The sequence below is a fragment of the Genypterus blacodes genome, unplaced genomic scaffold, assembly GCF_046128005.1.
Source record: "Genypterus blacodes isolate CSIRO-AG114 ecotype Tasmania unplaced genomic scaffold, CSIRO-AGI_Gbla_v1 ptg000076l_1, whole genome shotgun sequence".
NCBI lineage: Eukaryota > Metazoa > Chordata > Actinopteri > Ophidiiformes > Ophidiidae > Genypterus > Genypterus blacodes.
The window spans coordinates 469,791-485,816 of NW_027466885.1; the positions used below are offsets into that span (position 1 = coordinate 469,791).

At 43.1% G+C, this 16,026-nt stretch overlaps 1 pseudogene; it reads right to left on the reverse strand.

Moving 5' to 3' along the window:
* Positions 1-3,461: 3,461 nt before the first annotated feature.
* Positions 3,462-15,671, reverse strand: LOC143006970 (uncharacterized; annotated as a pseudogene).
* Between the last annotated feature and the right edge of the window lie 355 nt (positions 15,672-16,026).

Below are 16,026 nucleotides of genomic sequence, written 5' to 3' on the forward strand. Positions count from 1 at the left end.
CATTTTTGGTCCAATTTCCCCGAACGACAGTGTTACCATGGACCAAATCCCTTGATTTTTTGAAAAGCCCATATCTCGGGCAAGTTTAGAGCTAGAGCTCTAAAAGTTGCAAAATCAGCATCTACAGGACACGAGGATAATTTTCTGGCAGTTTGGGGAAAATTACATTTTTGGTCCAATTTTCCTGAACGACAGTGTAACCATGGACCAAATCCCTTGATTTTTTGAAAAGCCCCTATCTCGGGCAATTTTAGAGCTAGAGCTCTAAAAGTTGCAAAATCAGCATCTACAGGATACGAGGACAATTTTCTGGCAGTTTGGGGAAAATTACATTTTTGGTCCAATTTTCCCAAACGACAGTGTAACCATGGACCAAATCCCTTGATTTTTTGAAAAGCCCCTATCTCGTGCAATTCTAGAGCTAGAGCTCTAAAAGCTGCAAAATAAGCATCTACAGGACACAAGGGTCATTTTCTGGTAGTTTGAGGCAAAACATTTTTTTGTTGGTCCAATTTTCCCGAACAACAGTGTAACCATGGATCAAATCGCTTGATTTTTTGAAAAGCCCATATCTCGTGCAATTTTTGAGCTAGAGCTCTAAAAATTGTAAAATCAGCATCTACAGGACACGAGGATCATTTTCTGGTAGTTTGGGGCAAATTCAAGATTGGTCCAATTTTCCCGAACGACAGTGTTAACCATGGACCAAATTGTTTGCTTTTCAAAAAGCCTATATCTCTATACTGTCGTTTGGGGAATTCTGACCAAAATTTGAATTTGCCCCAAACTTACATCCATGCCGAGGTGCACATGAGCAAGGCACCGAACCCCCAACTGCTCCATGGGCGCCGAAAAATGGCTGCCCTGCACCCCCTCTCTAATGCATGTGTTTGTGTGTTTGATATGTAAGCGGGGTTGCAAGACAAATTTCAATTGCTTGTTATGTGTGAGTGAATTACATGTAACATGATAAATGAAATAAAATCTTAAATCTTAAATCTTAAATCTTAAATGTAGATGCTGTGTTTGAAATTTTAGAGCTCTAGTTCTTAAATTCACCAAGATATAAGCGTCTCACAAAAAAGAACATTTTGGTTCATGTTTCACTGTAGTTTTGGGAATTTCGGCCAAAAATTAAATCTTCCCCTAACTTACAGAAAATGATTCTAGTGTCATATAGATGCTGTTTGTAAATGTTAGAGCTCTAGCTCTTTCCTTGTCCAAGATATACACAAGATATACAAAAACGAACAATTTGGACCAAGGTTTTAATTTTACAGCATAGAATATTAGTGCCATCTTGAGTGCTGTGTTTGAAATGCTAGTCCTCTAACTCATAATTTGGCTGAGATATGGGCTTTACAAAAAAGTCAGCAATTTGGTCAATGGTTACACTGTCATTTTTCAAGAAGATATGTGTTCTTTTAATTGAAATTTGGTCAAAATTTTCAAAACCTCACATTACTGTTGATATTTACTTTCTTTTTGAAAATACTTCCATTTTAATGTGGTGTCTTGAAGGTTTGAATGCTGCTGTATTTTCAATAAAGTGCTTGAAACTGAAATGAAATTGTAATTGCATTATTTTCAAGAGTGTGTGTTATGTACGGTCTACAAACATATGTCAGTGTAACATTTCTTCTTCTTGTTCGTTTACCTGATGAATTCATTTTGTGTTTCTATAGTGTACGGCTGAACATTCTCTGTTGTAATCCGACTTTATATTGCATTCATTATTTTATTAATGTACAATATCTGGGTATCAGGGCAAAGTAATGCAATTACAAACAAATGTCTTAAACAGCTGGCTTACATTATGAAATGAATTTCACACAAACTCCAAACTTAGTTCACCTTTCAGTCAAACAGTGTGAGTGTTACGGTGAGGATGGGCTCGGTTGCTGCTGGGGAGGAGCCATCTAGATGTTATTTAATGGGATGGATGTTTTAAAGTATCGTTATGCCAAGGCAACATAACACAGTCGATTACAATGCATGTGATATAAGATAAGAAGAAAAGAATGAAAGCTGACTCAAAAGTCAGACTACACACTGATTTATCTATTATTCACCAGATTATTAAATTTTTCTAGTTGCATTTCCAAAGTTTACATTTATCACATATATTAAGGAAATATCTACATATCTTCGTCAATCTGATGAAATATCAAATCCTCCAAGGTAGACAATTGTTTCCCTTTCTGGTTTAAAACATTTTGTTAAAAATTCGGGGTTTTCTTTCTTTCTTTCTTTAATTCTTAAGCCTCTGTCTCGTCACAGAGCGTCAGTCACAACAATAAATCGTCACTTTAACTCTGAAGAGGAGGACAGACCATTCTGTGAATAAAAATAATCATTAAACATGCTGTAATTTCGATCTATTATTTATACCGTGATTTAATGCATAAATAGTATAAGTATAGTGTACGGCTGAACATTCTCTGGTACAATCCGACTTTATATTGCATTCATTATAAACCTCGAACCCTTTTATAAATTAAAATATTTTTTATGTAAATGTAAATATATATTTTCATAAATATAAATGAAACCGAAATTTATAACATTTTAAGAGCCTACAAATTCCAACAATCACATCCGGTCAGTCAGTTCATCACGAATGACGAATACATTTTATGATGATTTACAAATACATTTTATGAAGAAAGTAATTTATTTTAATCGTGAGCTTGCCTAAGATATTTTATTAAATTTTAATCTCAAACAAATGACGATAATTAACCAATTAAATACCTAAGAAATAAATAATCTCTATTTTCAAAACAGTGACCTCAAAAAGTGGTTGGAATAATATGTCCCAATGTTTGGCAGCATTTCTGTCCTTTGCAGCGTAACTTGACGATTTTGCTTTTAAAGAAAATGCAAACCTTTCTTAACATGAACAGAACTGTGAAATCAAAATATGCCAGTAGGGCTTGAAAATGTAAAAGAGAAACACGCGTTTTCCTTTTACATTTCAGCGAAGTGAAATCTAATTACTGACGTGATAAATCACCCGCAGACAAACCAACACGGTCTTTATTCAATTACATCCACAGAAACATGAGGGTTTCCTGCTGCCTCCTTAATGGATTTAAGAGACAGCTGGTGTGTCGCTTAGTCTCACTGATTTCTTTCATTTGATGCTAAATAAAACCCTCAAAAAACTCAAGGCTGATTTTTTTTTTTTTGAATAAGTGTAAAATGTTTTATTTAGATGTTTTATACTGTGCAACAGTAACAATACAATAAGTTGTCCATACAATCGAGCGATACAAATACGGAAAACACGGGAGACATCAAAACATGTGTGATGAAATGGAGCTGAACAGGAGCCCGAGTCACTTCCTGAATCAAAGGGGAAGAATAACACCATCGCTGATTAAATATGATTTTTGTTCCTATTTACACGTGGATTCTCTAAAAACCGCTTAAAGAAAAGTTTGTTTTTCCAGTAAAAGCCAAAGTAACGACGTTCTTCTCCCGAACAAGCAACATTTCCTTTCATTAGAACACAATAACTCTGAATTATTCCGCCCCAAACTAGAGAAATTTGAGCCGGTAAAACAGAACCAACGTGTCACCATGACGAGCATGCATGATTCAAAATGACTGACAGGAGCCCGACACACGGAACAGAGTCATGAAGAACACGGTTAACTTGAACAAAGTAAAAGGAAATATAAAAGTCTTACTTTTGTAAAATAAAGATGTAGCTTTAAGGAGGGAGAGATGCTCCTCCGACTTTCCGTTTTCAACCAGCAGAGCAAGGTGAGAACGCTGAGAACGTCGCCTTACAAATTAAACCCAAAACAACGTCCCCGATCCTTTTATTTTGAAATGTCTCAGCTGACTCCACTACGGGCTTTAATTGTATGCCGTAATGACAAGGACGAGCAAGTGTTGTAGAGTTCTTGGTGAAAGAAAGAAAGAGAGAAAGAAAGAGAGAAAGAAAGAAAGAAAGAAAGAAAGAAAGAAAGAAAGAAAGAAAGAAAGAAAGAAAGAAAACATCGTCTACGTGTTGGAACTACGTTGGCATGGAAACACTATTATAGCTGGGCGCGTGTCTGGCGTTGGCTGGTCCGGTTCGGTCACGCGCGTCATCCGGAAGAGGTCGACGATCCGTTTAGCGAAACCTTCCGTAGTTTGCCGCCGCCTCCTCCGCCGGGGCCGAACTGCTGGAAAGCCCTCGCCGGGGTCTGAGGCGCGGTCGCCGGGGTGCCGTTGACGTTGTTGGCGGGTCCGTGCGGGAGCTGCGGGTGCGGGGACTGCGCGGGCGTGCAGGGGCTCGGCAGCGACGAGGACGTGGACGGGGCCCCGGCGGGACTTCCGGCTTTGTCGCTGGCGGAGTCGCTCTCCGGGCCGGACCTGCTCGCGCTGTTCTGCCCGTCCTGCTGCCCGAGGCTCAGCTTCCTCTTCTTGCAGTTCGGCCGGACTCGGTACTTGAGCGGCAACGGACCGTTCTGCGGGCGGAAACCGAGGAAGCGAGGAAGACACGTCAAACGACAGTGCACGTAAACGCAACACCAAGTCACTGCCTGTAGTTCTGCTCACTATGAGTTTCATAGGAACATTGGAACATTAGAGAAAACGCTGCAAATACCCCGTGTGATTTATTATGACAAGCATTGAAAAAGTATTCTTTAAACCCTAAATTCACATACAAACACATTTTTGCCGTTTTAAAAACTAGATTAATGTAAACGAACAAATATGTATTTAAACTTCAATAAAGGCAATTTTTATTTTTTTTATTTTAAGGCAGAAATGTTTAGTATATATAGTTTAGTATAGTTTAAATTACATTATGTGGCCATTATGTGGCTGTACATTTCTATATATTTTCTGTAAATAATACATTTGTCATCATTGGTCAGAAATGTGATGGGAAAGACCTCTAATGAACACCTGCAAATATTTAAATGTGTAATAAATATATATTTGTATTCAAGCAACACTTCAATCGCAATGAAGATGAGCTCAAATCAGCAATAGATAAATTATTATATATTAAACTAATGTATTGGTAAAAGTTTATTCAACATAAATTGACACAGCTGGGTCTTTTGGTTCAGAAAATGGTGTAGAAATCTTCTCTTACCCTTCTCCAAGTGTAGATATATGCTATGTCCATTAATGTGTAGTAATCTTTCAGAGGCTCATCCTCATACATGACTTCAACCTGCAGGGAGAAAGATGAGATTTCTTTATAGAACACATATATATAATATTATACGTACCATAATGTCAAATTCTCACATATGGACAGATTTGAGCCTGGTTTTGAAAATCCTTCCAGACAAGACTGACAGGTTCTGTGTGTCTGTCAATAATTTAACTGAATAAACATTGAAATCTGACCTGATGGCTGCCTGGAATATCCATTTTGCTGCGTAGAAACTTCCTCAGGTGCATGACTGTCATGGCTGCCGGACACTGCAGGTACCTCTTGTTTGTCACCTGAAGATTTAAGCATTAAATACTCAATAAATAGACAATATTAAATGATATGCACATGCAGACAGTGTGTATGTGCTTACAGAGCAACATGCACACTGGTCCACCTTAAAAAACATGAACATCATTTGATCTACAAAAATGACAAAACTGTTATATTAATTTAATGTTTAATGTTTTTTTAAATACCAAGAAATTAAATAATCACTTGTAGTAGTAGTACACTCTTATTCATTGGCAGAAGATAAAGAATGCACATGTTTCTACCTGCTCTTTACTCTGTTTGTCCTCCACCACAAGCCCCAGTCTGCAGAGAACACACAAGTAAATGTGTCAACAACATAGCAACTCCCATCATTTTACATTTGCCAACACATTAATTCATCCAATAACAAGTCACGGTAATTAGCAGTTACCTCCTTGAGTCAGCATGTGTATTATCTATAAGCCAAGTGTGTGTGTTCATAAGATAAGGCTGATTTGACAGAGTTTGATGGTTCTAGGTTCTGGGATTTGATCCGGTCTGGACTTCACGCTCTGCCTACCTGCTCTGGTCAAAGAATTCGATGGAGAGGCTGATGATTTCGTCGTCTGTTATGATTCTCTTGTCCTCGTCTGCCACCTCGCCGCGATCCTCGTTTGATCCATTAGAAGCTACATAAGGAAAACAACACACGTGAGGGTGAGTTCACGCAACACAGGCTCATGTCTTCACTGTGTGTGTTTGTGTGGATGATGGATTGTCACTCACCGTCTACTGGGTGCTTTGCGTAAAAGTCTCTCCTCCTCTTCATTTCATCTACAAACAAGACAGAAAAACCAAACATTAACGTTGTTTAAGCTTCTAAATGTGCAGAAGTTGAGTAGTGACATTTACATTAGAGAGGGTGAACTGTTACAGTGTGTGTCACTTCATTTGCTTTTAACTCAACACCGGTTTAAACAAATGTTCACGTGTCAGGTATGAAGTTTACTGTTGTCTTACTTTTGAAGAGGCCGGGGACGAGCTTGTAGACGATGTCCTGCAGCGTTTTGTCAGACCTTTAAAAAGAAAGAGGAACTTCAGTCATGTTACTTGGAAAAAAAAACATTACCTAATCCTGTTTCTTCCTCATAAAGCCTCTTTTTGTGACACATAAGCAGCATGTGTGTGTCCACAAACAACACAAAGCCTATGTCCACATTTGAGTTTGTTTTTTTATAACTTTAAAGACATTTCCAAGGCTGCATGGGGCAAATTACACACAGATAATGAACTGAAAGCTGTCGTAACTTATTGCAATGGGGGAACAAAGGCCTATGGCATGAGAAAGGACGTAAATGACTTATCAAAGGGTTTAATTATTACCAATGCTTAAAACAAACAGACTAATGAATGTAAAATAAAACTGAACAAATGTAATCAGGAGTTTTACTTCAAACCCAACCTCAGCATTATGGATATGAGAGGAACCAAAACATGCAGCAGATTAAATGCAAAGCAGTCAGATGACGTCACGGGGCTCTTTTCTCACCTAATGTTGAGCAGAGGCTTGGTTTTGTGCACTTGTACGTCACAGATGGGACAGTATTTGCTGTTTTCCAGGTAGCGCACGATGCACTTCTTACAAACTGCGAATGAGAGGAAGAAATGTGAAATATCCTGCAACATTTTGGAGGGAGAGAGAGATAGAAAGAGAGGCAGAGAGAGTGAGGGAGTGTTTTTGCTTACAGGAGTGAAGGCATTCGATGATGGTGGTGGCGTCTATGAAGTATCCCCCACACAGGACGCACATGAGGTGCGGGTTGAGCTCCGTGATCTTTATCCTGGTGGTCCGATGCATGATGAAAAAAAGGAAAAAAAAGGGAAAGAAACAAAAACTCCTGCGTGGAGAAAAAGGAGAGAAGAGAAGTGGAATCAAACCTTCACTCTTTCCTCTTTCATCATTTTACTGCGGCCATTTGGAAAAGGCGGTATTGTTTGTTTACCTGAGTTAAAGCAACACCATCTTTTATGCAAATCGAGTCGGTGAATAATCGCTAATCAATCACTTCGACGGAGAGATCGAAGCCCCTGCTTTGCGCCAACACACAAGCGGGGACCCTCGTGGAGCTCGGATGTCAACGACCCCCGCCTCCGCTACACCGAGCCCTCCCCGGGTTCGGTCTCTCTCTCCCTCTCCCCCCGCAGGAACAGTGGAACAGATCGGAAGGCTTTCAGTGGAACTACGAGACGCGGCGGGTTTAGATCTTTATAATGGAGCGCAAATGTCCGGGCGAATTATGGAAATTTAATAAGAACAACAATTTCCAACAGGGAAGCGGGAATACTGTGGTCGCCAGGTAACAGCGCCGCTTTGTAGCCAGTTAGGGTTCAGTGTTTCTGTGCTGTGGCGCCCCTGGGTGACAGGGGATCAAAGGAGACCCGTTCACCGCGTCAGGTGTGCCACACAGACCTACAGCGGGGACCTGGGTGTTTCTATGGCAACTCCTTTTGTAGTGTATAACCCACGTGGCCGCTCGCGCCAGTAACCAGAACCGAGGTGGGGATCTGTACCGAAAAACAAGCTGCCGGTGTGCGGAGCGGGACTGAGCGGAGAGAGGGACCGGGAGGGGGGGTCACCGTCCCTCCGCCAAGGCTGCCGACACTAAGCGCGGCTGCCATTTTGTAAAAGGGGGGAGAGAAAAAAGAGAAGCCCGGATCGTTTCCACGGCGGGCTGCGGGGTTGTTTTTCCTCCTCCGGCGAGGCGAGGGAAGCGGAACCGGAACACGCTGGAGGGGGTGTTTTACGTTCGCTTCCCGGGTCTTTCCTGGAGGAATGAGCGCGGGGGTTTGTGAGTCCTCGAGGCGGAGGACGAGCTCGGGTTGATCCGCGCCGAGAGCGGCGGATCACCGGCGGTGTGCAGCGGCAACACGGCCAGACACAAGCGGCGGCGCTCAACTTAGGGCGCATATGGGAGCGAGTTGATTAAACCCAGCGCCATTATCAACTACACACCCGCAAAACAAACACTACACCTTTAGATCTGACGGTATAGCGACTCTGACAAACCAACAAGAGGAGAAAACAGCTAAAGACGGTTCTGCCTCATAACACTCCCGGGAAGAAATGTATTTTTCTAAACAGGAATAAACGACCTGTTTAACACAGTAAACACACACACATGATTACAGGCTGAGTCATAGATAAATTTAAACAGCAGTTTTTTAAAGCGTACATGCAGCCTATATGTCCCACCTTTGAACTCTGCTCGGCTGTCACTGTTATTACTGATCCATGAGTCCAACACACACACACACACACACACACACACACACACACACACACACACACACACACACACACACACACACACACACACACACACACACACAGGTTCGGACAGCGTGTTGACCCCGCCTGTTAGGCATCATGACGGATAATGTCTAAATATATGCAAGTGAGCCTGTTGCGCCATTAATCGATGAACTTCTGTTTGGACAACTGGACTCCTACGTGTCCTGTGGGAGCTGCTGGCAAACATCACACAGTTCCAACTACAAGAGCTGAACGTCGAAGCGTATATGGAGATGGATTCAGTTATGAACACACACACAAACATGGGAGGGATGACATGTCAGCGATCCAAACCGCACATTTCGTTGCCAAAGTGCGCAGAGTGCGTTAATTATAAAACATCACAAGAATAATCTGGATGAAACAACCGAGTCGTTTTTTCTCCGTAAACGAAAGCAGTAAATAGATATGATCTCTACCCGCCGTGTCCACATACACACACACATACACACACAGCTGACCGGTTCCTCTGTAAAGGTTCCGTTACACGTAAATCAACAGCAGCTGGAAACCCCCAATTAAACCAAAGCAAAGGGAAAACCAAGAGCTCACATTTAATCTCTTAGAGTTTAGGAAAGCTGGAATTGACTTAGAGAGGAATTTAGTGCACATGAAGCTTCTTGTGTTTCTTCATGTAGGACATCTATCTTCACATATGTTATAACATATTCACACAAAAACATATATGTGACCCAATCAGCCTTCAGGCAACATTCAGGAGGAAATTGGTTCTTTCTCTCTCTCCCCCCCAGCAGTGAGGGATGTGACCCTGTGTGTCCGCAGGTATAACGTCATCCTGAGCCACACCGTGGTACAAACACACAAACATAAAGGATAAATAGTGAAAACAAACACAAACAGACTGAATGTCAACCAACGAATGCTGACAATCGTGAGGGAATAAGAGTGAACCCGTCAGAGCTTTGAGTGTTTGCTGTGACAGCCACTCTGATCCAGACTTCACACCGTTTTTGTTAAATCCTGCAAAAATCCAAACATCTTCCTTGATATAAACAACACACACCCGCTCGCAAACACTCAGTGTGTGTGTTCAACCAGTGTCCCATGTTAACCAAACTCCCGTTATGAAACATTTATGCACAACTGATCTGGTTCGTCTGTCTTGGCACGTTTATGGGAGCGATCCAAGTTAAGTTAATAAAATCAACATTTGGACAAAAATGCATAATTCAAACATAACGCCCGGTTCGGAAGAGTGCAAACATCCGAACTCTATAATCTGACGGGGTTCGGTGGGAATCCGGGCACACAAAGAACGTTTGGAGCACTTGCCGCTGCGAACATCTCGCTCGCTCCTGGCTGCTTCGCTCCGGATCTCCAGTTTAGACAAATCTAACCGACGCGACGCGAAGCGAAGCCGCGATCAAACTTATGCGGACGGATCGGCGGACACTAACCGGTGCGACGCGCCGCGTGCGTGGGTCTAAATTCGCCAGCGTACGCTAGATCGGAACGTATTTTTGTTCGGGGAGGGGGGGAGAGAAAAAAGTGGTGCGCAGGCAGACACACACACACACACACGGAGCTCCACGTCGGTGATCCGCAGCTATACCGTTGAAAGCTCCACATCCACCGCTGGATCGATGCGTGGTTAAAAGCACAAACCCGCCCGCCCGATTCCTCCATCTTATCCCCCCGTTACATAGAGACGATATCGAATGTGACGTACCTGGAGGCTCGCGTAGAAATCCGTGGGTCTCGGGGCGAACAGACAATGAAAGTTGGAAGGCGATCAGCAGAAAATGAATAGGAGCCGAGCCGCCATCTTGAAGCAGAGCTGCAGACGCTGTCAGTGGCGGAGAGCGCGCCGCGGACCGGAGCGCATTTCAGACGTGCGAATGTAAAACTCCGCTTCTCCCTCCGCGCTCCGCCGCCGTATGCGCGTCCGATCCACGGTCCCCGAACGCACCGCGCCTCCGTCTTCGGCCGGGGGAAGCTCTCCCACTTCGCCCGCAGTAACTTTGCCTCCAAAAAATCCGCTTCGCCCCCCAGTAAAAACGCAGCAGTGTGTGTGTGCTCCGTGGAAACTGACACCGTCCCCAAAATGGCTTGTAGTTCGACCGCCCCGCTGTGGTCACGTGACCGCCTTGCTTAAGGGTGCCTAGGAATTAATGTCGGTGTAGTAGGCTGCCTGCTGCTGACTGCTGCTGGGTGAATATACGACACATTGCCGTTAAAACTGCGCTCTCACACACATTTTTGCAGCGTTTTAGCGTCAAAAAGACAAAGAACGCGGCGGAATGTGGTTTATATAGGCCGCGGCGACAGCAGGCAGCTGCTCCCGGGCGTCTAAAAATACTGTCGGTGTGTCCTTTTCTGCTCTTTATGATGTATGACGCATATAAAATAACACATAATACACACTCACGCTGTTTTGTGCACTTTTTCACCACGAAATACCAAAATCCACCCGCGATCAGTGAACTATTTCACTTTAACTGAAGATTAAGCGAGTCTAAAATAGGCAACTGCTGCACCCTCCTCTCTGTGATGTTAAAAATAACAACAGAACACACACACACAGACAGACATACTCACCCACGCGATGTTTCTTTGACCGTCAAAGCGCCTCCGGGGTTGTGATCTTTCCGTGCAGCTTTAATACCTACGCACTTTTGTTTCAAAACAAAAAAGCCCGTCCGTGTGACAAATGGCTGCGGTGTGTGTGTGTGTGTGTGTGCAGCTTTGTTAGCGGCCGACCTGACATCTGCAAAAATGCGGCGGAACTTCCACTTGATGAATCGGGAGCCTTTTTTCTCTCTCCAGCCTTAATGGAATCTGAGACACAGGAGAAGCTTGAGGAAAGTCCCTCCAAAAAAGGGATGCGACTTAAAAATATAAACCTACAGAGCGAATTTATCAGCAGAAGCACAGATCTTTTCTTATTATAATACAGGTTGCGTGATCGGATAGTTCTATCCCTCTGTACAGGTACCGGGATGTGACTCGTAACCTCTGACCCTTGAACACATGTTGAAGGAAACAAAATACACCGCTGTCACACAACTATGGCAACAATCCTTTTCACACCGACGAGCCTCGACAAAACATGTGTCGCCTGTGCATGAAGGTTTAAAAAAAAAAAAACCTGCAACATCCTCTGAAGACACACCAACACACACACTCACACACTCAGAAAGTGAAAGTCCCGGATAGCAATTAAGCAAAAGTACAGGGTGATTTTCTTTGTTGAAATTTTTACAGAAGTCGTTTTAATTGAAATGCGATTCAATGTCTCATATCTGCACACATGTGTCAAGCTCAAGTACAAAAGAAGCTATAAAGAGATGATTGATCCAAGCCGGCGAGTGTCGGCGCTTTGTGGCTCGGGGAAAAGCAGCGAGGAAACCGGACACCGACATCACATCTGACTGGCTTTCTCCACACTTTTGGCAGCGTCTTTCAGCTTCCCCACCAAATCCTGAAAACACGCACACATGCATGGTGGACTTAAAATAATACCGCGTTCACATTCATGCGTCATGTAAAGACGTCACGTAAAGACAAAGACATTAATTAAATATTCCAAGCGGGCATGCAGCCACAGTGACGCAATCTAATGACTTTTCCAAACGAACACTTTGTCTGCCAATCAGCCGCAGGACACGACGCCTTTTATTTTTTGGTTCCTGCAGGACTGGTTCGGTCGCGTAATTAAATGATTTCCACTGTGAGGGGGAAATAGATCTACAGCGTTTATACCTGTAACTGCTCCATGGTGCAGCTGAAGTTAATGTCCTCCTTCGATCCTTCCTTCTATCAACACAACACACACACTTTGGTTAGGTTGATTCTGTGCAGAGATATTGGAGGGAAAGACATCAAAGATCGTCGGGGTTTACCTCGGTGTTCAGAGCAATCAGATACAAAGGCTCGTTGACCTTGTGAACCTGGTCGTTCTGTCGGGGGGCAAACAACACTTCAGGGACAAGCTGCGCACTAATTGAACGACATTGGCTTCAAAAACCTGCGTTTATTTACCTTAATGTGATACTGGAGGCGCCATGACGCGTCGGTTACCTGAGGTGGACGTTTGCCTATGCTGAGAGAAAGAAGAAGAGGAAGAAGATGAAGATGAGGAAGAAGAAGAAGAAGACACATCTGCAATCCGGATTTGATTCGAGTTTGATTTAGTTTTAAAATCGTCTGTAACCTGGATGAAGATGAAGGAAAATGTGCAGAAAATGGAGCAGATTTTTTCTTATGTTAGTGATTACACCTTGGATGTTAAAATTTATTTCATTTTCCAAATAAACTCCACGTGACGTCATGTTTAAAGTGGGATATGAACAAAGCCAATAACTTCCACGTTTTACTGGTTTAATGTGACCCTGAATGGGAACAGATACGCAAGAACACACACATTGTTTTGTGATGAAGAAAGGCAGCACGATTAATTATAATTTATGATCCTTCATAACCATGAACATAAGCACATTGTTGTAAAAATAACTCCATGTGGCCTGCAAATATAAGACAACTTTAAGGAGCTGGAAATGTGATAAATTCATGTAAACAGAATGATTTCAAAAACACAGATGATTGTGGTTAAATAACCCCAAAATAGATGTTTTATTGAACAATGCAAGGCTTTCAAATTACTTTAAATAGCTAACATGTGACTATAATTCTGCACTCTTAAACAAATATCTTATTCAAGTCCCAACTTCAAACAGATGATGGACAAGATAGTGATCAGACTGAGTGTGAAAGTCAACACAAACTCTCCCTCTTTACCATTTACATCCACAAATTCAAGCCTGATGAATCTTTGCTGATCAATTCTACACACATGTCTAGAGAGAAGGATGCTGTTCCAAATGGATCATTTGTTCTTACCTGGCCAACAGATGTTCCAGCTCTTTTTTATGTTTCTGCAAGACAAAAACCAATTTGATCAGAGTGTGTGTGTGTGTGTTAGTGTGTCTCAGTCAATGATTTGTTGACTGCATCATCTGGATTGTCACCTGATAAGCGTTATAGAATATTTCTACTCTCTCTGGGCTGAATGTGGCTTCTTCCAGAGAGGAGCTGTCAAACACAAACAACATGGTCATTAACAGAACAATTTGACAACAAACTGCATTGACACTCTGAGCTCTTAACAGCAGTCTAATGTGTTAACGCTTCTGTTTTTAAAATCTGCCACACAATCTGCATCTGTTCCTTCAGCACCACATGGCTGAGAGTTCATATATGCACTGGACAAGCAAGGGTAAAGCTTATGACCCCTGTGTAAATATAATTTTAGAATCTGGAGAAACAAAGAACATATAAGCAGGTTGAGATTTTTTTTTTCTGAAAGTCACACTGTTGGTCACCGACACACACAAACACACTTCTTCTTGTTGAAAATGTTTTGAATCCTGACTATCAAACTCTGCTGATGAATCTTTACACTAATACTGCCAGCCCTCTTTGCAAACACACATATAAGCATATTGACAAAAATCTACACAGTATATTTGAAAAAAACGTCCAAACAAACATTTTTTTCTATTGTCTTTTTAGAGGATTACATCATCTACATCTGAACCCAGACTATACATGGCTGCACTTGCATGTCAAAAATTAATTCCCTTCACTACATCACCACCTTAAGGTACATATAATGCTGCTGTATGGAGATCAAGCAGCACAAATAGATCATCATCATCACCACTTGTGAATTTGTTGTTTTAGCTGTCTGTTATATCCAATTCTACTGTCTTTGTATAATGGTGACATGTATGGTTCCTATATTAGTTCCGTATCCATATCTTAGATCTCTGCCTACCTGACCGTGGACTTGTCTGCGTTCTGCTTGACCGCCTCCAGGATGAAGGTGGCCGTCGCAGCATGACTCTGTTTCAGGAGGATCTGGTCGATCTGTTTCAGTTCCGGCCGATCTGCAACCAGAAGGGAAGTAAAACACAAACCCATATATAAGACACGACCCACTCGATCAAAGGGCTGCGATCCATACACTCGCGTTCTCCAGACTGACGAGCAGAATGGGAATCAATGAAGATTAGCATGTGAATGAGTCCCTCAGCTGCAACACAGAGACCCTTTGTTTGTTTGTTAGCGTTTCACTTTCTGCACGTTTCTGCTGATAACAAATGAAACACGCGGAATGAAGCAGAAGCTGGAGCTCTGGCACTCACTCCTGCTTTAGTCGGCATCATTTCTACGTGACCGCTAGTCAATCCGAAGCTATGGCCGAGTGTAAACACACACACGCTGCTGTATTTAACCGATGTATCAATGTGTATTCGTGATCGGTTCTGCCTAATGCTGATTGGTGAAGTCCTGCAGACCAAATGAGCGGATCTGCTGTTAGTTTAAATGACAAAAGGAACCCCCGTGTGGTCGTGTGATTGAGTCCCCGAGAGCAAGAAACGCTAACGCCGCATTAGGGCAGCTGACGAGAGGCTGTTCGCACTAATCAGACGCGGTTAAGACTCCCCAACGCTGAATAAAAACACGGGAATGCCGTGCTACGCGTTGGAAAACCCGCAATGAGCCAAGCAGCTCCACACAGAGAGAAACCGGAAACAGCGCCGCAGACAAAAGCGGTGCAGCCGGAGAGGGAGAGAGACTGAGCGGCTCACCGAGCACCGCTGTGTCCGCATGAGAGGCGAGCAGGCTACGGAATGAAGCGTCCACCAGCGCCGAGAAGCCGGTCGGGTCGAAGAGGGACGAGTCGGCTAGGGAGCGGAGTCCTCTCTGCACAGACTCAGACAACTCCATCTTGAGAAGAGGGTGAACCCGCGACACCAGACCACGTGACGGATCAGCTGATCAGCAGCGTGTGGAGCGGCGGAGCGGCAGAGAGCAGCTCTCTGCTGGATCCCCGAGCGATCAGCACCGCGTCAGCGCGACGGGGACGCGATCCAGAGAGGCGGAAAACGGTGGGGGAGGGGGTGTGATGGGTTTGAATCCAGCGATTGGAAGCTTGCAGCGGGTTTAAGGACAAACGCATGGACTGGGTTTTGAAATGCAAGGAAATAGCGAAAGGTGGCAAAAGTGTGGTCCGGGGCCCAAAAGGGGGTCGATGAAAGGACCCGATAGTGCCATGCAAAAAGACAAATAACTGATTATTGAATTATTTCTCAGTAAAAACACACGTGACTGAACTTAAATGACGTAAACAATTTTTTATCAATAAAACTATCTATTCTGGATCAAAAGGATGTATGTATATGTGTGTATCTTTAACAGTGGAATATAGGGTCCCGTTATATGTCCT